Source organism: Bombus flavifrons, chromosome 2 (assembly GCF_040668555.2).
Source record: "Bombus flavifrons isolate JBK064 chromosome 2, iyBomFlav1_principal, whole genome shotgun sequence".
In the NCBI taxonomy this organism is placed as follows: Eukaryota; Metazoa; Arthropoda; class Insecta; order Hymenoptera; family Apidae; genus Bombus; species Bombus flavifrons.
Genome location: NC_138443.1, coordinates 18368682 through 18390695, shown reverse-complemented (window position 1 = coordinate 18390695; position 22014 = coordinate 18368682). Strand labels below are relative to the sequence as shown.

The 22014-nt window shown below is 37.0% G+C and overlaps 1 protein-coding gene and 1 long non-coding RNA gene across 3 annotated transcripts in view; one reads left to right on the top strand and one right to left on the bottom strand.

The window, feature by feature from the left end:
- Positions 1-22014, bottom strand: part of LOC138189641 (myrosinase 1) — a 90844-nt gene that overhangs the window by 21195 nt on the left and 47635 nt on the right. Inside the window, exons 9-10 of one of the 2 annotated variants that reach the window (XR_011176089.1) lie at positions 9897-10076; positions 9392-9564 (exon numbers count right to left, since the gene is read on the bottom strand). The gene's annotated coding sequence lies outside the window, so the exon portion shown is untranslated. Of the gene's footprint in view, positions 1-9391; positions 9565-9896; positions 10077-22014 lie in introns of those variants that run through there. The other variant, XR_011176090.1, reaches the window with a different exon arrangement.
- Positions 1740-2749, top strand: LOC138188376 (uncharacterized). Its single transcript, XR_011175493.1, has 3 exons — positions 1740-1813; positions 1946-2075; positions 2166-2749. It is a non-coding gene; the product is annotated as an uncharacterized LOC138188376 (long non-coding RNA).

The window sequence follows — 22014 nt, the reverse complement described above, 5'->3', positions numbered from 1 at the left end:
AATGTTACGTAATGATAATTAGAGGTAATTAGAGATGAAGAGACCTGTATCGTTCTATTCTTTATAATCGTATACAAAAGAATACTATGACGCGAAAAATGAAACAACAGAATATCATGAAACTAATTTTTTAGATCTAAAATTCGTATTTGTAATTATCGATGTTTATGTCAAGTTCCGTGTAGTTGTTTGCTTATTTAAGAAGCTCTTTCTCTAGACTACAATATATAAATTGAATAAGAAAAGTTCTAAATATATGAAAGATTAACGAAATTAATTGAAACAATGATGTCTAAAATATATATAGATATATGGAAATACAACTCGCATATTTACTCGTGATACGCTGCCACATCTAAGCCTCTCAACAGGTAATTCAAGTTTTGCTTCTGGAATTAATTGACCGTTTAATTAATATACATTAGTACGTATAGGTAGATATAAATGGATGTTACGTTTAATTACATTAACCGTGTTATAAGGAAAACTAAATTATACTATGTTTCGAAGATTCTATTCGATTTTAACGAAGATTATGTTGAAAATCAGCAAGATCCAGTGAGTTATGTAAAAGGGGACGTGCATTCGCAATCACAATCATTCAAACACGGCATTGTGCTTATTATCTTCGATATATAATAATTTATCGATAATGCTACACATTGATAACATTATTTATTACTAAATACGATAAACAATAACCAGATTGCAGATTTTTATGCATTTATATAAATTCCAAAATTGCACGAATGCATTTAGATTGCATGTAATATCCGAAAGTATAGTACGCGTTATAATATTCAATACATAAAACAACTTTCTATCTGGCTAACGCTTTCTTAATTATACTCATAGAGACATAAATATTAGCAATCCACTAACTAACGGCTCGTACACGAAATTAACTGACTCTGCGCTTGGTAATGAAATTTTTAAGAACGACAGAGGTGGCACGCGCCGCAGCAGCGTTACGCCGCGAAATATAAATCGCGCGAAATTATCACGAATTCCCGACCGAGTGTAAATTTCGTCCAACCAAATAACAGGAAACATTAACGGAAATTTATCCACTCATTTACACTCGACGTAACTCATCGACAATTTAAGGGGGTCGTTACGGTTCACCCTCTTTTGGACGGGATGTCGGCGAAATAAACTAAATGTAGCTTAAACAAACGAGCGTTCGCGATAAAGCTTGCCAGACCGTTCGGTAAAAGTGCAACGTCGAGCAACGAGAAACGAGAAGTCGTCGGGTTTTTTCCCTTAATTCTGTCGACGGGCAGCCGGGATCCGCGTATTTATCGCGTTCAGCGTTGCTCACCGTCAGATGCACGCGGGCATAGACAACGACGAGCGAAGAGAAACGACCGGCGACGATATATTTTTGACACCGTCGACGCCTGCTGCGACCGGCCATTTACTCGTTGTACCCGCGTATCTCGTTTACACCGTTACCCTCTCGAAAAAGTGCCATGTTCCTTTCGCATGGCTGTCGTGAAATTTACTATGTTACGCGGCATTAATTTCGTCCGCGTTTTTCGGTTTTTCGATGTAGAGAGAATGAGGAGAAGAGGCCGAGAATCGATTAACGCTGGATGGGATCAAATTCAACATGTACTTGGTTGTGAAAGCGCGCCTCATGGGCTGCGTTCAAATATTGCTCATAAACAGACTGTATAACATTTACGCATATTTATATTTTTAAGAGACATAATTATAATTTTAGATTTTAAACTTTCAGGATAATTATATGACATATTCGTAGCTTCAACTATAAATACGTCACAGTTATAATTCACAGAGTAAGACTTAGGTGAAGCTTTATTTCATCTACTTAAATGTTATGATACGTGTTGTGTATTTTGAATATATCGTGTACTCTTGCATATTACGTTCCCTACGACATCGTTGCACAGCGGTATAATAATATTTTCTGTTTTTGTAGAATGTGTTCAAAATTGAATAAAGTGATTCTTACGTCTTTTTATATCTCGCATACAAATTAACGGGACCGTTGATAAGAATACGTTGAAGAGGATTTGTGAACGTCGAGGGCAAACCAAGATTCTGGTCAGGTTCGTTTACTTGATTTGATTTGAAATGCAAATGTCAGTAAAACGCCAGGTCTCTCATTAGACGCTTGTGTCTTTTTCTATTTGTTGCAGAGTTTCAGCTGTCATGCGGAGGCCACGTTTTCGACGTGGAAAACAGGAAAAAAGGAAATAGTGTATGTCGAGTTTGAAATTTCGCTGACGAAGGATGTCTCATTAAGGTCGATCGGTAAAATCAAAATATACCATGCATGTGTAGTAAAAAAAATGGAATACACGTACGTGACGCAAACATTGGATTAACGGTAGACTAACGAAAAATCAGATAAAAAATGGCGAAAAAAGTTTGGCGAGAAAAACATTTTTTTGGTCGTTTATTCCATTGAAAATCAAGAGAAAGATCTGAAATATCGCTGTCATCTTATGGATTATGACGATCAACATATAATACGACTCTTTTACACGAGAATTTACCAACTAGTAATATTGGTAAATTAAGTTAGAAGTTGTTAGTGACGTTCCTTCTACAATTTTACGCCAAATGATTGTTAACGATGATAATATAATTTGTACAATTTCTCGTACAACTTCCTTCGTTCCGTTATCAAACACGTCGCTGTCATGCAATAGGATTTCTTAAAGAAAACGTTCACGCGCTAAGAGTCTTTCCGCGCTTCGAGCGCACGGAAGGACACTGAGTGATTATTGACTCATGCTGATTGACTATTCCCTTGCATTCAGTGAAAATCAATCAGCGTGCGTACTTCGGAATCTCCGTTTGGGGCTTCGTTGGACGCTCGATCGAGTTGAACATGGCGTCGGACAATATCGTTCGAATCGCCCAACCGTGAACATCAGTCGGGGAATCAGTCTCGTCTAATCAGTCAAAACGTGCCTTCGAATCGTTAGCATCTTCTGCACCAGACGTGGAGTAAGAATAGTTAATTCTCTCAATCTTCAGAAAGAGAAGTTTCATACAGTCTGCCTTCTGTGATAACGTCTTCTCCACCAGACGTGAAGCACAGAACCGTTTCGATCTCCGAACATTCGTAGAGAGCAGTCCCATCTGCATTTCCTGGTTCATCAACATCTCCTAACGCTCGTGGACGCGTCTTCAACCGTTCGGAGAGACAGAATCGTTTCATCAGTCGAGACGATCGGTTGATAGTTCTGTGCCAGATCTGCAATCGTAGACAGCGTCTTCAAACATTCATAGAGCGAAGCATCGTTTCAGTCAGTGAACGATCTCGTGCGAATCTTTCAATTACCAAGCAGCATTGACACATGTTCGCGAACGAGTGGATCGTTAGCTACTCGTAATCGTCACCACTTGAGCCGTATATCGCGTCGCAGCAGTCGTTTCGTATCGTACGATCGCTCAGCAATCGGAATCAATTCAAAAGCTTGTCATCGTCCGAAACAGTATGACCTTGGTGTCGTTAATTGTTCTTCGCGCGTATCAGTAACTTTGCGTGTATCAGTAACTTCGCTTAAATCAGTAACCCAAGGTTAATTCGATGGATAACAAGCATAGTGTCGTGGACATGAGACACACGCACACGTGACACGCGCGTGATACAATTATTGAGTTGGCAACTAAGTTTTTTATTACCACCCACTTAGTTGCCAGCCCAATATCAAAGCTTTGAACCAATTTCTCGATACTCTGTTTCACTGTAATTTAAAAAATAAATACTAAGCGATGAATGAAAAGATCGCAGCAGCAAATACTTCATTGGACGACTAATTTTCTCTTTCTATACCTAAAATTTCATAAAATTCTAACTCACAACGCTCTTCCAAACCTAAATTTTCAATCGTCACGTTAGAAATACAATGGAATCTCTGTAGGAGAATAGAATTTGATAAGTGTTATTCCCGATCCTAAGATCATCGATTAGTAAAATACCCAGTTCTAGAATACAGAGAGTTGATTCTTAATGAGCGAGTTAATTAACGTCTGGTTCTGGATCGGCTCGCGTATAATTCGTTTTTACGAGTACAATGAACCATGGATGAGGATTCGTGAACACGTTCCTCGTTAAACGATTTGCGGCAACTTCTTTGTAGGATTCTTCTATCTCGGATCTTTTCCACTCGGGAATCCACGGTGATGGGCGCAAAATTAATTCTTTTTTACGTTATCGGCGTGCGTGTTCTTCTGCGAATAGTTTTTCTAAAACAATTGATGACCGCAGAGATGATGTAGTGGCTCACGAGATCGTTCGAACACTTTAGAAAACTTGTACGTGCGTTTACATATAAATATTGTTTAAACATTTTCAAACGAAGTATTCCCTTAAACAGATATTCTCGTCCAAAACGTTTATTAAGCTCACCTCCGATTGTCGCTATCAGAACCACCATCATGTAATCCATCGATCTCATACATTTTTCGACCTCTGAACTCGTTGCTCGAAACAAATGCTGGCCGCGTGTCTGTGCTCTGTTTGACCAGACGCTAACGAACTATGAATTCGTGGACGGGAAAAAAAGGAAAAAAAAAAAGAGGAAAAGGGAGAAAACGAGCCACGATGACGCGTGGTAAACCGAGTTATTCCCTAAAAGTGTAGTTGGTATTTGATGAATTATTCACCGCCCATTCCTCCGCCTGTCGAACCCCTTGGAAACGAAACTACGTTTCGTACGTTCGTTCGTGAGCTTGTGTATCTTTGGTTAGTCGGTTCCAGACGCAACGTCCACTCGCGAGAAACATTCTGAAGCAACGACTTCTAATCTTCCTTATATCATGACAAACGTGAAATAATTATTAGAATTCCGCGACACACCGGTTAGCGACTCTACAGAGCATTTGCGGTAATTTTTCTCTGAAACGGACAGACGTCTTAACGGCGTATGTCGATAGAAATTCGAGGAGCCAAAAGAGCGTGAAACTGGACATGCTCGACGATGCGCGAACGATGCGTCAACAGCCATCTGGCCGTTAATGAGGACGCGAGTGAACGTGCTTCTCGCATGCAAACATCACGTGCTTCCTCGTGGACGCGTCCACATCGAGGACACGCCAGTTTACCCTGAGCACAACCCGACGACCTGCATTAATCGCTGTCGTCAATCAGAGAAGGGTCGGTCACCCTGACCGGCGGAATGCGATTAATCTCGATCAGCCCGTCTAGCGTGAACGAAGGGAATCGACGGTTCGTCGAAACGCAGAATTGAGTTGGTTTCAGAAACAATCTCGCTCGTATCTCGTTTTTCGTAGCATAGACATCACAGTAACAGTGGTTGAACTTGGATTTGAAAGAGGCATAGGATTATCACGATGAATCGAAGGTTTTCGATTCAAATGCTTTTACAGTAATACGAAGTAATATAACAAGTATTATTTTATCGAAATGAAGAAAATGTATTATTAGGACTAACAGTACTAAACTGACTAGAGTAACTAAACGTATTATAGTTGCAAAATGATGTAAAATGTTACATAAGATGTAATGACTTAAAAAATAAAACACATGGAAAAGTTCGTCGATTATATTTTACATATTTCCTTCGTGTGACTACGCAAGTCAGAAATATAGAGGAAAGATTCTATAATTTGGACAAAACTGCTATTATAATATTGAAATATATATATACATGTAGTAACTTATAGATCTTAGAGTAAGGACAAGTAATGATGATTCAATTAGGGTTTAGTGTAGTTTAATAAGCAATACTCAGTAACAAAAACCGATTACAACATCGTCGTACGTATCATTATCACACACGCCTTGACTTCCCGATTCACACTCCGTGACCTCTCAACTCAGACTGCCACTTCTCCACTCGCATTCTGGCCATTCTCGCATCCCTTTGTCTTTTCCTAGGCCCACCACACGCGTGTTCCGCAGACGCTCGAGGCCAGGGTCACGTAGGCCTTTTCTACGAAACTAAGCACTTGAAAAGACCGATGACACATTTATGGACCCGACGGCGCCTCGGCTCTCGCGACATTGTTCATGGTTAACTCGATGTTTATTAGGTCCTTTTCCCGATACTACATACATAATACTTGAAATACTTCGAACTTTAATATTGTACATTGTAGAAGATATTAGGTTGTCCGAAAAGTTTCTTTCGTTTCATAAGGTGATAATAGATGAACAACAATTTCTGTTTTATATTATTTTATTGAATTAGGTATGATCCATTTCGTTATATTTCTATTACTATGTCCGTGCATAATTCAATAAACTATTATAAAATAAAAAACATTGTGCGTCTATTATTTCCTTATAAAACGAAAGAAACATTTCGGACAACCTAATAAGTGGAGGAAGGACAAAAATATTAAACAAATCCTTGAGATCTCCTTTCATAATGACAATATCAAAAATTCACAAAATTCTATAAGATGAATTAATGGATTGGAATGACTATGAAAAGTAGAGAGGATAGGCTGGAAAATGATGCTTACTTCTCCTTCATTTATACTTATCACTGAATTCAGCGAATGTGGTAATATAAAACCATTATCATTCCACGATCAAGGAATTTTGCTTTTGTATACCATAATATTTTATGTATTTCGAGAGGAATGTAGATTACAAAGATGAAAGACAAAGGGCGTTTGAAAATCTGGTTGAGTTTTCATGAAAATTTAAGAGCTGCTTGCCACGAAAAAGATACGAAGAAAACGCGATTTTACCATACTTTTTGCAAGTATGCGAGCTGTCTCTGTAAGGAACGTGATGAATGAAATAATCGCTATCCAGATTTTTATTAATTACAAATCAACAACAATAGTACAAAACATAATCCAATGACTCGAAGAGACTCTGTAAAAGCATTTATATTTTTAGATTCGTAGACGTTATAGTAGTAGTGATCAAACTTCGTCTTACAAAGGAAAATTCTTGCCGAAATTGGGCTTCTTTGTTGTTGAGGTTATTCGATGTGTAAACAGAGAAACTCGTGGATAAATTGTAAGGTAGAAAATATATTTAAATAGAAGTGTAATTATAAGTAAGAATACAATTTGAGCTGGTCCAGATCCGCACGCTAGCTGTGTTACCCAATAATTGAAAACCCCGAAGCCAACGTCGCCTGTCTACTGTTTATGGTCTGTCTTTGTCGCAGTCTTTTATCTACACGCTGTCGATGGCTTCAGTGCTTGAGAAAATTAAAAAAAGACCAGATGTAGAGTTTTCTTAGAAGTGGTGACCATTTCAACATTTGTGACTGCGACTTGGACAAGTAAAATAACGCATATAAAATACGTTGAAGATAAGATGGGAGATAACGTAAATTGCAAGTTGTAGAGGTTATCACGGCAGAACGAAAGGCAATTATCAAAAGTTTCCGTATTATCGAGATTCAGTTGTATGTGCATATCGAATCATCCAAACAGTCAATTTATCACATTCCATATTCTCCATAATTCTCTTTTACGTATATCTCTCATAATATTGGACCAATTGATAACTCTCGTTCCAATATAGCCAAGAATCAATGACCATAGTATACAATTAGCTGCCATCGGCGCAGCAGTGCGCGCCATGGACGCGATCCGACTTTTCAACTTATCGTTACGCTTCTCCATCGTTAAACAGCAGGCTGAATCGCGGGGAATCGAGAAAGTTTCACGATCGGGAATTGACTGTTTTTACCCGTGTAACCTCGTTCCACGAACTCGGATTCGTTTCTATCGTTGCTCAAATGAGAGAGCTCGAGAGATGGTACCTGAGAGAGGGAATGGAAGTTGGAGGAACGATCTCGCGCGTGCGAAACCACCGACGAAATGGAACGTTTTACTAGAAGCGTGTCTAGCTCTTGACACAGGCACCAATGGAGCTAGACGGTTCGTCGAGTTTCTCGACATCGGTTTGTAGGCAGACGAAAAGCTGATTAAGATCGATTCGGCAAAATTATCCCTGTAATCTCTTTCGAGAGATTCCGGATTAAGGAGATCGTACTCAAATAGGATTTCAGGGCTTGGAACAAAAGCGATCATCGAGCGCCTGCCTTCTCCCATTCCCCTATTCGAGTGTTCTTCGAGTTTGATTTTCATTAAAATTCACGCGAAAACCGCGATCGAAGATCTTGTCGCGACTCCATTCTTCTCGTTCTAGTCTTTTCGACGTTACCGTTCCTCCTAATGTCTTCGCGTTTCCCAGATGCTGTTACGCGTGAATTTTATTTAGAAATCTCTCGTGGCGTGACTAGAGAGCCACGTGAACGTAGACACTCCAGTGAACGACGAACGTAGTAAAAAATTCAATACTTTCAAAGCGCAGAAGCGACGCTGATGATTCTGCCTTGAACACCGGATTCAAGCCTTTGTCACGAAACAAACGAATATGCAAACACGAGCTCCGTGGAATACCAAGTGTTTGTTATTTCTGCCGATTGCATTTCCGGTGAACGCACTGAAACGAAAGTTCAAAGACTAGCGAAAAAAAAAAAAAAAAGAAATCTCGCGGAAGAGAAGGAAACGAGCTTGAGGGAGGATGGCGAACAATTTTCTGTTCCGAGTTCAGTTATCTTTCGTGCAGAGGAAGTCATTTTTATCCAACATGCGTTGGAATTTAGTTTGTGCATTGTTCGAAATAATTGACAGATTAACATCCTCCGATGACAATACATTACGAGAATCGAGCAATGAAAAACGATGCTTAATTGGTCTTTTTTCACATCCACTTACGGGGCATTTACGATTAGCCGAAATAAAAAGCTGGACGTTTTCACGAAAATAATCGGCTCGTAATCCGTTTTTAATGACAGATCCGCTGATGCGACGAAACCGACGCGCCGACTGCATAAATCTCGTTAACGTAGCGAAACCGATCGTTGACATCATCGAGTTTGAAAATTTCGTTATTTTCTTCATCTGTGTGTCACAGGTGAAAGGTTATTACAGAGCCGCGAGGCTCCCGTGTGTTTTTCCATGAAAAATATTTTTGCGATCTCACGACGACGATATTACAAGGCTTCTTTGTATTGGAAACTCTATTCACCTTTAACCGAGTGTCTCGTTTTTATGTTCTTCGTCTACGTTTTATAGAGCTACATAGAGCAGGCAAATTAAATTTTTTGGATGCTCCAGAACGCTTTATATTCGACAGTCGTCAACTTCTTGTGCTTTTTTCTTTAGATTCTCCGTTGTTATAAGAGAAATGATCGTTGTATAAGTCGTTGTAAAAGTTGTAGATATAAGGTCGTTATTAGGAAGCATTACACATTACATAAGAGCGTAGAGAACTTTTATGAGCAACGTAACAACGAAAGAGTAGAAAGAGAAGAAACCGAGGAAGGCGGGGTTGGTGCTGAAAGTCTTTCGTTACGGCTGTCTCTGCTAAAAGGTCGTGGCATGATACGGTTACACAAAATGCGTGTTGTATTATACTTATCACTTGCGGCATGATAGTGGTTTTCTTGATTTATGTACTACACTATCTACATAACTGTATAACTATATATATAAAATAATTTTTCTAACAAAATTTTATTTATACAAAGAGATGCTTTTGAACTTGTAACGTCCGGCTTTTTGTCCTTAAGATCCCTTCTTCTGTTAACCGAAATGGATTTACAGCATATTTTAACAATGATACTTTTATATAAAACTGAATACGATATAATATTTTCTTATCGTCTTTTTTTTTTTACAGAAACTATCTTAGAAAATGTGAACACCATATACATATATATTTATGAAATGATTATGGCAGAATGATTACAAAACTGATATATTCGATTAAGGAACTGCTAGCCTTAAATCAACTAATATAACTATAATTTAAAAAAAATGATAATAGAACGATAATAAACTAAGAGAACTATAATATCAGGTGTAAACACATTCTGTTTCTCAAGATTACATTCAATCGTTAAACCACTTACCACAAAACTTCACCGTAGAAAACATGTTCAAACTCCCAACAACCATCAATCGTAACACCTACTCAGCGAACCAGCATCACCGCAGCGAATAGCTCTTAAATTATGATACACCCTTCCTGCGTCCGCAGGAGTGTTCTCCATTTAACCGAGTGCCACGATCCATCATTTTCTTCGAGTTTCCTGTTAACAAACGCAAAGAATCAGATCAGCAAATCTTAATAGTTCATTTTCACTTACTTCCTGAAATCGCGAGTATCGTCGATATCCTTATCGGTGATGGTTCGATGGAAGTAAAGCGATTCGTAGGTTGGAATGGTCGGCACTTTGTGCGAAATCAATAGGCTGGTCGCGCGTGTACGCGAGCGAAGCGAGCCCGGGATGAAAAAAAAACGAATGCTCGACGAGAAACCAAAAAACGATCTAAAAAAGAAACACGGGGAAAAATAGAAGCAAAAAGCAAAAAGTAGAAAAACACAAAAAAAAAAAAAAGGATAGAAGGGGAACGGGGAAAAAAATATTCTAACTCTAGCCAGCCGTTATCGGGAACCATTGCGTTAGCTGTCTGGATGGCCGCTTTTAATCCGTTAAATGCCATTTCCTTGTACACGTCAGCTGCGGACCAATGAGCTTTGGAGGCACCGAAATGTCCGCCACTCGTGCCGCCGTTCACTGCCAGAGACTAGGCATCCTCAAGTGCTCTCTTAGCCTATTCCGTCGGGATTCCATCGGGATTCCTCGTGTGCGTGTATACACAGTACACAGCCACGCGTGTTCTATCCGATCGCCGCGTACTCGATAAACGACACCGGAAGCAAACCGTCTGGCAGACAGATTGCACTGGATTCCGACGTGTGATTCATATCCCGTCCGAGGATCCGGATTCTAGCACCGTTTATCTTTGAACAAGGAAAAAGAGAAGAAAGGAAAGAAATTTTGAGATGTAAAGAGCTTGATATTTTCCCGGGAATCGTTACAGGCGGACCGGGTTATGTTCGTTTAGGGTTGAAAGATTATATTCTTTATATTCTTGTTTGTAATAGCGTTTGATCTTCATAGTCATTGCATAACAAGCAATGAACTAAATAATGGTGAGATTTTACATCGAAATTTAAAATAAGCGTCAGTGTAGCTGATACACAGCGGATTATTTTTTTAAGTTTGGAATAGTTTTATAAATACCGACGTTTTTGAGCTTCGTTTCATCCGCTAAGGGTTAATAAGCATATCGCGCAAAGCTGCGTCATCGTGTAGCGCATAAAGTAAGACAATCGCATCGCGGCTACATACGCGCAACAAAAAATAAAGTAGGCAAGAGGATGAAGGAAGAAGAAATATGTAGCAAGAGGATGAAGGAAGAAGAAAAATGTAACAAGAGGATGAAGGTAGGAGAAAAATGTAGCAAGAGAAGAAACAAAGAGAAGAGGAAAAAGATAACGTGAGAATTCTCGGGACACGACAAGCCTGGTGAAACCGTGGCCGTCTCCATGGTCGTTGAAGTGTATACGCAACGTATACATAGGTTCGGACAAGTCGCGCATGAAAATTTCAACGGCGACAATCGCGTTCCGCCGGGCAAAGCGACCGGCTACGCTCTCCTGCCCCACGAGTCGATAATGCACACCTCCGTGCGTATCTCATTAAAGTTGGCGGTGTGAAATGCGCGCCAGAAAAGGAAAAAAGGAATCGACGCAAACAGCCGTGAAACGCACCAATGCTGGTCCGATGACGCCGCGTAATCGAACTTTTTTCCTACCTCCGTTCCTTTTCTTTTCCGCCCTTTTCTCGCTGTCTTCTTTTTCTCTTAGTTGTTTATATTGTTGCCGATATTGTTTTGTGCTGTTCTTACGCCAAGAGAGGAAATGGGATTGAAAAAAGGAAAATTCACGATGGAACACGACTGAGTGTCTTAATATGCGTATATTGTTCTTCTCGTAGATGAAGTAGCACAAAAAGAACAAAAATACCTTTCGATATATATAAAAATAACACACACTATTATTTATTGCATATGCAAACAATGGAAACTTTGGTATATCCTTCATAAGGTAATCTGTTATTTTACATACGACGAATTATCGTAATTGAGCAGGAAAAAAGGCAAGGTACGTAATTGTTGCATAATTTTCTTAGAAAGCACGGGGGAAATTTTTTAATCGACGAAACAAGTAACTCTGAGTGATGCAAAAAGTTAACGAGGATCTTCAGATTGAGGGTTAATTGGAAGATTTGGTGAGCGACTAAATTTATACGGTAACCCAGTACTGTACACGGATAATTATAATTAAAAACAAAATATAAATATACCACATATATGTACTTATTACAAACATACTAAAATATCCTACATATATAAATATACATAAGTATACTTATACTACAATCTCGATAAAAGTTAACGTTGCTTTTGCCAAAACCATTATGTGTTTCTAATTGTAGTAGCAAAAGACTCTGAAACCCGTCATTTTTTCAACTTTTTCACTGTTAAACTATCTCTCGTCGCAATTTCACGCACGAACAAACGAAAGGAAACGACGTCGTTGAATCAACGAGCCGCAGGAACAAGCGAATACGCAGCATACGACGATGCTGCTCGTCTTGAGTTACGAGGAATCAGACGAAGCCAGCAGTATGTAGCACGATGTATGTATCTGGTGTTCATTACAGAACGACGAGTGCACTGATTCACCGAAGAGAAACGCGACATGATAAAGGCACAACGATATAACGGCGGGATAATATTTTCTAGTTTATCCGCGTCCAATACGCGTGCACTGGAAAAAGTTCCGAAGGACGTTCGTAACGTTCGCGTCGGTCGTCTATTGCCCGTCGAGAGATATCGCGATGTCATGGTTTGCTTAGTAAAAAAAAGGAAAAAAAAGGAAAGCAAAGGAAATACGAGATATATAGTATCTATATAAAGGAACGAAAGGGAAAGAAAGCAGAGGGAGAGACGTTTGAACGACATGTATGAAAATTCGAATGAAATGTAGCTTCCAGATACAACTCGTAAATTTAGGTGATACGCCGCGATTCTGACTGGTTTCTGCGAGGCAAGTGAGGATGATGTTATGATTCTGATAGCGACAATCTGAATCGTAATTAATGCGATATCGCATCTATAAAGTTAAATATATAGACTGATTACATGATTTTGTTCGAACGTGATATATCTTTTACTACTGATTTTTCTAGCATTATTAATTAATGGTGATTTTATTTTTAGTATTTATTAGGTCCCTCTTATATAATTAAACTAATTATGATATTCTTCGTATCAATTTCTTTATTCTTATTGATAGTATTTTGGTTCGTTGAAAAGATCATTTTTTGATTGGTAAGTTAACACGATTTAATAAGAAAATTATTAAAAACGTGTCATAGAATTTATAATCTTCTTTTCTATACTAAATCTGCAGAGTGATACGGTTCTTTGACACGAATCATCGTCATTTTGTCAGTTTGTACAATGTTTTTTTTTTAACGTAACATATGTATACATGATTTACTACAGATCGTTGTTGTCTGTCAATTTAGATGAATTTGTTCTCGTACATATGTTTTGACATGAATCTTCGTCGTCTCGTCAATCTGTGTCATTTTGTTTTTGCGTATTGCATGTGTTTCCATGTGTATTTTTAACTATCGTAGCTGACAGCTAACTGACTAATATAATTTAAATATAAATATTACACGAAACACGAATCTGTTGGTATTTGGTAATTGTGATGGATGGTTTATTGAAATATCGAGAAAGTGATAAAGTCCGACCATTGAACATGCGTAAAACAATGTTATACGAGATATAATGAATAACCTGAAATAGCATAACTTTCGAATATTACAACAGTATTTCCTAATCAATTAATTACTTCGGTTAATAAGTTCAAATATACTTCTCTTTCATGAGATAAGGATAAACTTTCTTATCAAATTTCCAGTCAAAATTCAATAAATTATACAAGGTAAAGATAATATATGATAAATCTTTAGGATAATTTCTTCCTAACATAGAATTAACCGACATTTGTGCAAGGTCATTCCACTCCAAATGTTACTCTGTTACTGCACACTCTACATTTTAATGCTTCCATATTTCTTTTTTCATTTTCTGTTTTATGATCTACGTCATGAATTTATCAACGTCAAATGTCCATGTCACTCTTACCAAATAATATGTATGTATTTCTAATATGTAGTTATAATAATTACAGGCTATGGAAGATCAATACCATCCTCAATTAATATTTATGAAAATTTCAATGTATTCGTATAATCGCAACGTGTCAGATGCATAATTATGGTCATCGATACTTGCACGATTCCAAGTAGAGACGTTTCACGCACATGTTATTTGTCAATTTCGATTGATTTCCATATCTAGGTAATTGTAATTTCTTCATTATTTACTTATTAGATATTTTCTTTATTATTTCAGGCACTTGATATAAATGCTACCTTAGAATTGTACTATGTATATTATGTATCAAAGATATCTAGTACGTTCTTTATAACGTGGCATCATTTTTATTTTCATTTATATGTGCAACATCACAATTAATCATTTCTAAAGCAATCAGATGTTCATGCGCGTGTTTGTAAAGGTCGTCTTCGTTCTGTATATGGAAAAAGTTTTCAATTTTGCGGGAACCACGGTGAAACCATTTAATACATTTCATTGCAACTTCAATCATTTCCTTATAGAAATCGTTTGTTGTTCGGTTTTAAATAAGCAACGAAGTTCAATGAAGGAAAAATTGAAAAAGATAATTATTTTCTACTTATATCTACCACGGATCTGTTTAATTATTATAGCTTTGATATGATTAAAGTTGAAGAGCATAAAATGATCTACAGTCTACATCGAACAAAAATGCTTATAGTGTCACGATAAAGATTTATCACGGGATATGAAATTTTTTCTTTCTCTTTCTAAGCAAATCTCACATTATCTCAAATCATATCTATATAATGAATTAATTAAATATCGACATAATTTTTAGAGAATAAATGGAACCCAAATGAACACTTTCTTATCAGAGTTATGAATGTTAACGTCAATGTTTATCATAAAGATTATACTATTTATATTAATAAGCAAAAGTGCGTGTCACGATAATGAATATGCGATATCATTTCGAGTCTTATCTTTACTTGGATATAGAAAGTGCTTAGTTGTTGCAAGTAATTGCCGTATTGCACCACTATATTACATAGTACAATACAATAATAAATTTTTTATCGAATTCTTCACGTTACTCTAATAATAATAATAATAATAATAACAATAATAATAACAATAATAATAATAATAATAATAATAATAATAGTAATAATACATTATAATAAATTTCGAAAATTAGATTTACAAGATTTCGTAGATTTTTAGTAATTGCATAAACTAGAGATGTTGAAAGAAAGAAGCGAAAGCTGTTTGAAACAAACAAACAAATATTTGGAAAAAGAAATGAAAGAAATACTGTTGCGTTCTCTCAACTAGGTGACGATCAGTTAAATTGAAAACTGTTCGGTTGGGTCGCGAACCTTGAAAGATATTAACGCTCAAACTGGAGGGAGTTTAAAGAGTTCTAGTTTGCTTGTCATATTTACGTTCATTTGAAATGTTTAGTACAAACGTAAAAGAATATGAAACGTAAGAGATACCTTTTTTTCTTATTTAGTTGTTTACATCCACAATTCGTCCGATTTGGACATTTGGTAGAATTTTTTGGCTGTTTGATTATCATGTGGGTGGCTACCCCCAGTGGGGTACCAAACGTAAGAGATATGAAACGTAAGAGTCCTATTCTCGAAGCGCCTGGTGCTTATATTCTAGGTGACTGTTGAACTATTGGTACGTCTTGTACGTACCTGGTCGAGGATGCGTAGAGTAACGTCCCGTTGGCGATCTCATCCGGTGGTCTATTATCGAATTCTAATCTGGGGTCGAAGTTTATAACACGTCGTCTGCTATTAAGCGAAACCGTCGAGCGCTTAAAGATGTTAATTACATTGTCGACGTGATTTGAATTGTAAATTTTTATAATGTGCGATGCGAGAAATTCCAATTTCTCAAGAAAACAGCAGATGTGCTATCCGTATCATAAAGTTGGGATAATTTTGTATCTTCAACAAATACAAAACGTTATAATGAATAAATATATAACGAAGATATCAAAATATACATACATATATCATAGGTAAGTAAATATGCCATGGAAATGCAAATCGCAAGTTTCAAGGTGTGTCCTCACTATGTCGATCGGTATTGCCAAAATCGATGAACGTTTCCACTGAAAACACAAAGAACGTGCATCAGTCTGCAAAATAAAATTAAAATTAAAAGCACAAACTCCTTGTGAATCGCTCGGCTCGAGGTCATTGCCCATATCGGCGTGACTTTCTTCGAAAGATATCGCTACGAATCGGTTTTGAGTTTGGAACAAACATATCACGTCGGCAGGTGCCAATGTCATATTCTTATCATCAACCTGTATCTCCATACGTTTGGTTTGACTTATGGATATAGCGAACTCAACCTTAAGACAATGTCACGGAACTATATTTTTGAAAACAACAGAATATGCCTTAAAAAATGAAATCAGTAAAAAATGTTTCAACAAAATGAGCAAAAGGGTTTTTAACCAGAATAAGATTTCATAGGCCATACTAAGAAAGACGAGTTATTCAAATCGCTAATCACAGATTTTCTTAATTAACGCCTAACAATCTTATGCAATATGTTATCAGTATAGATAACACTTGACATTTACTTAAGTGCAATATGCTAATAAAACTATTAAAATAGAGCTGCTCATGAATCTTATTTAACCTCAGAAACGTCAAATAACAGAAGAATGCGCGATGTAATCGTGATATGACCTTTTTTGCATCCACATTTGCGTAATTCAACTGAAATGTTCAGATAGTCACGGGATGATCATGCAAATTCTGTTCCGTAATTGAAAGCATTTTGCAATACGAGTACAGGCTAATTAATTTTGTCATGATCTTCAAGTATTCATATTTCATTTTTATTTCTGTTAAGCAACAAGATCTGTAATACCGTAAGAGAAACACAAAAAAGTCACATTTCCGTTATCATGGACGAAAGTTCATTTTCTTACTCTAACCATCAATTAATACCTAGGATTTTTAATAACTTTCTAATGAGCCTCAATAGATGAATGATACCAATATGTGGCTACAATAGAATAAGTTGTATTTATTAATAATGCGTGTATTAAAATCACTAGTATGTACCATGAATGACACTTATCGCGTAAAATATCCAGCCTATATGTATAAAAAGATTAGCCAAAATTTATAACATTTTTATGTCACGTTTCTATGCAACGTTTTTAATTGGAATTATCGCGAACGTTACAGATTCGTGTTTCGTGTTATTCTTTCCAACATTTATCCGCGTTTAATGTAAAAGTGTTTGATTTTCGGGAGACGAGCCTACCTAGTAGAATATAAGAGAATTAAGTATTCAAAGAACAAACAATCTAATGAAAGAATAACTCAGATTATCGTAGCTATCTATGATCCAAAGATACTAACTAAGAATAAGAAGTCAATAAAGTCGAACAAATGCAACTGTCTTATCATTATTCGATGTAATATATAAAATACCGGAAAAGTTAGTATTTACAATAATTACAAACAATATTACGATGGTATTGTTGGAGAACAATGATGGTGAAATTTCACCCATGATAGCTGATGGAAAGATTAAAGTGGAAAATTTTCTCTAAAAATTAAGAAAGTTGACGGTAAAAGAACACGATTGGCTTTTTAATGGATCGAAGAACGCAGCATGATTTACTACTAACTGGTGATATCGTGCAAAAAGTGAGATTTTTATGGGATAATGTGGTGACTACGACGAAAGTGGTTTGCATGTCTGCAAACGCGAGTGCCAGGTGGTACCGAGATGGAGACACGCGTGAGTCAACAAGGATCGAGGTTATTCTTAATTATGCTACCTGACCCTGCACGAGACACAACATAGGAAGAATGGTGGTTGGCAACTTGAACATAGCCGAGTCGCCCGATCAACTTGGTAAAGAATCCCATTCGTGACAGGGTGCTCCATAAATCGCTCGCGTGCTCTACCGAAAGCGATTAATATCCCTTGGATGACAGAAGCATCGATGTATGTACGAGATACAATGAAACATTGAATATTCGAATAATCGCCATCAGAACGTATTATTATTCGAACGATTTACTATATTCGAAGATTCGATCGTTATGTTGGGAGAAATTTAACGCTTACATAGATGCTATGATGAGAATAATTTACATACATATTTAAGTTGCAATTTCGTAAAACGCTGGAGATATGGTTTAAATACACATAAGTCTATCTAATCACGTTTATCAACTACTTCCGTCAAATCATGAAAGTCACGCAGCTGGCAGTGCCATCGTTGGTCTATCATTTTTATTGCAACGACTGATAACTTCACCGATACACGCCTAAGAGAGGGGTTTAGCATTACACGTTTGAAGCAATTTCACGGAGTTTCGTCTGATATTCGACGAATACGCTCATGCAATCGCGATGAAAATGCATAATTTCACGAGAACAACAAATGACATTCCCCTAATCTTTATTACTTTTCTATATATGAAGGATATTATAGGGAGATTATAAAATCAACGGTGTTAAACTTTATTTATGCTGGAATGTGTGAAGAAAGAATTTGTAGAAAGATGCAAAGCTATAAATCAAAATTGTATGCAGAATTGATAATTAGCAAAATTTAGCGAGTCACAATTATGAGCTTCAAAACTATCCTGAAAAAGTAGATTGCAACATGAACGAAACGTTGGGCAAATATTCAGTTCCAAACGATGAACATAACTTCATTATTTTGGCTAAGCATTTCGTACTCTTTATATAAATACAATACGGGCATCAGACAGAACTTTTCAATTCTATTTTTTATCATTCTATCTTCGATTCTATATTCGATAAACACAATTTTAATCGCACAATTTGTTTCATAAATTCAAAGATTATAGACCGAAAATCTCAAATATACTATCTTGTTAACTCATTCATTTTTTTTTTTTTTTTTTTATCACTGTAGAAATTTCTGCTTATCGTCTGAAATTTATACCGCGACAAGCGATCAGTCGTTCCTCAGACAGGATTTTCGCAAGAACAGCGACAGCAACATCGCGTGAAGCGTCGAACTCGTAGGATTCACCGTTTTCCATAGCGCAGGATGTATGCGTAGTGTGTGCGGACACGCTTCACGGTATACGCGTAACCGAGCAATTTCTTCGACGAGATGGAAGAGATCGATGCTACTTTGGCAAGCCATCAGAGCATTGCGCGATCGTGCAAGACGAGCTCGACGATCCGTTGCATATGTCGCGGCTATATACACAAACTCCTCGAGGAATCCGGCTAGCTGTCTAACGACGCTGTCGAGCCAGAAGCAGTCCGTATCAGCTTCAATTCGCTGGTAAATGTTTGTCTTTCGAGGATTCGTTTCTCTTGCTTGAACACGAATACATTCGCGCTTCGATTCTTCGCGGAAATCGCTCCGATTGATGCGTTCGTTCGCATCAATTCGTACAATTAATCGAATCCTTAAAATTCCAAAATTTGATTCTATTTGTTACAAAATTCGATACAATACACCGTGTTTATAGTTTAGATAATTTAATCATCGTTGCTCGAGACACTAGACCGAGGTCTACGAGAGATATAGCAGTAAAGATTATTTGCTACTGGAATGATAAGCTGACAAGTATTTGCTAGTAAAGTAGTAGCTAGTAAAATAAAAAAGGCTACTAAATGTAATTAGCGCGTAAGATAAGGGATAACGAGGATCGCTTGCAAGTATAAAGAATTGTGACATTTATTAGATAGCGGATCGTACTAGAAAATTGAGTGTGGATGGTGCGAATGTTTCTGAGTTGATAACGGCTTAAATATCGCGGGATTAATGACAAGCTATTGATACACGCTAACTGGAAGCTAATCGAGATAAGGCTCTTATAATCCCTCATACGATAGTTGTTAACGTAGGAGAAACACGTGGATTTATCGATTATACATTTTGAGCTTGCAAAGGTGGTCAGTTCAATATAAAACCTCTTCAGCAAGTGGCTACCCCCACGTTACCAGCCCTCGAGGGTACGGTGGTTTTTGCCAGCGATCATAGCACGCAATGAACTCTTATGAAACGCATATCAATACATGCTGAGTGTTTTATTTGGTGTTATTTATATTTGTGTCAGGAAAATCAGAATTTCTTAGGTTTATAAACGTATGAAGATATAAACGTGTAAAAGTATAAATAAATAAAAGAGATAAAAACATAAATCCTGAACATGGGATGAGCATAAGGAGAAATTCTGAATAAAACGTGCAGGACTTTTTCGACAAGGTTTTCTTTTAAGTACTTTCGAGGTTATATATACTTATAAAACGAAGTTGTCATCCAATAGATAATAGCAAATAGAAAAATTAGACTTCGTACGCGTAAAAAGTGATGTATGGCTTTATGAATAATACATTTGAATAATAACTATATCCATGAATTTATTTAACTGACATTTAATTATATTGATAAAATAATTATTACTCAACTGTTGCGTTCTTATCTTTTTCTTCGATTTGCTGTTACAACAAATGTTACAATGTAAGATTTTTATTCTAATTGACAACTCATACTTTGTTGAATTCTACAATAAGTGCGTTCATATTACGCAATGTTGAAAAGTTACAATTGTATGTAATCGGATATAGATCGTATTTCAACTTTAAAATGATACACAATGATACATACATAAAAATTAAAAAATAATGTTTTTGAATTTTCATATTCATATTTCAACATTTTCAACGTATTTCATATGTTACGTCTTTACAATGTATATCTTTGAAGATGACGAATTTTGTTCCTTCATGAGAGAGGAGGAAAAGATGTTTAACGGCGTTTGTCATGCAAACACTGTTTCATAACTCACAATGTTTCTAATATTCCATGTTTGCTGCATCATCGTAACGTCAATTTCTAGTCGACAACGATCTTCGAGCAGTTAACGATTTCCATCAAATCCCGATAGTGAAAATCGTCTGGAAATTCCCTAGAAACTTACTAGACGATTCGCGATCGTTTCGCTTAAAAAGAATCCAATTTTGGTGTTCCGCGTGAAAAGCTGTCCAGGTTTCTCGATCTCTTTCGCGAACTTGCAAGGAAATTGAATTCCAGGCTACGATCGTTCGAGCAATTATCGGTGATTTAACCGGAGGCGAGCAACGTGCCCACGGGGGCGGTTAAGAAACTTGACAAACCTGGACGCAGAAAATCGTTTCGCCTCGTGTTACGTTGCGACAGACCGTCCTGGGATTTTACACTTTCTCGGTCGCGGAGAAACGAAACCGCCAGCCTGCGGCCTCGTGACGGGCAGCTATTTGTCGTTGATAGATGTTTTTCTTCCGGTACGGTTCGCTGCCCGCCACCAGATCCGCTTCTCTTACTTTCAAACGAATTTCACTGCGTCAAACGACAGAGAATAGTCTCATTGCGATCATTCGTATATGGTCATCTATTTCTTCTTTTATCCGGGTCATATAATTGAAATTTTATGTCATTGATATAAATCATTTTTTTCGTATTACAGAATTTTTATTTGTACCTTAGATTTATGCAATGGATTTTTCTTCTGTGATTATAGATGATATAGTAAAGTAATAACTTATTTTACTTACATTATGTTAAAGCGTCGCGTTTACGCTGTTTGGTTTCTCATAAGTAAAAGCTTTATCCTTGGCCTTTCCTGTATTGACATTGATTTTACAATGTTTGTGCATTTCCCTCATTGTTTTATTATCCTTATAAACGCTGAACAGTCGCCATTTACAAATAATCTAAATAATCTGCAAAATTTCGCTTATGATAAAAGTCAATGTGTAGTGAACGTGCATTAAAGCCTGTTGCATATGAAGCTTTGCATTTGGATTTATGACAACAATATAACACTAGTCTGTGTCATCATTTTAATACCGTAAACTGATAATAGGAAGCAACTGTATATTTTTAATAAACTTTCTCGTGGCCTTTATTGTCTGCTGATTTGACCTTTTTAT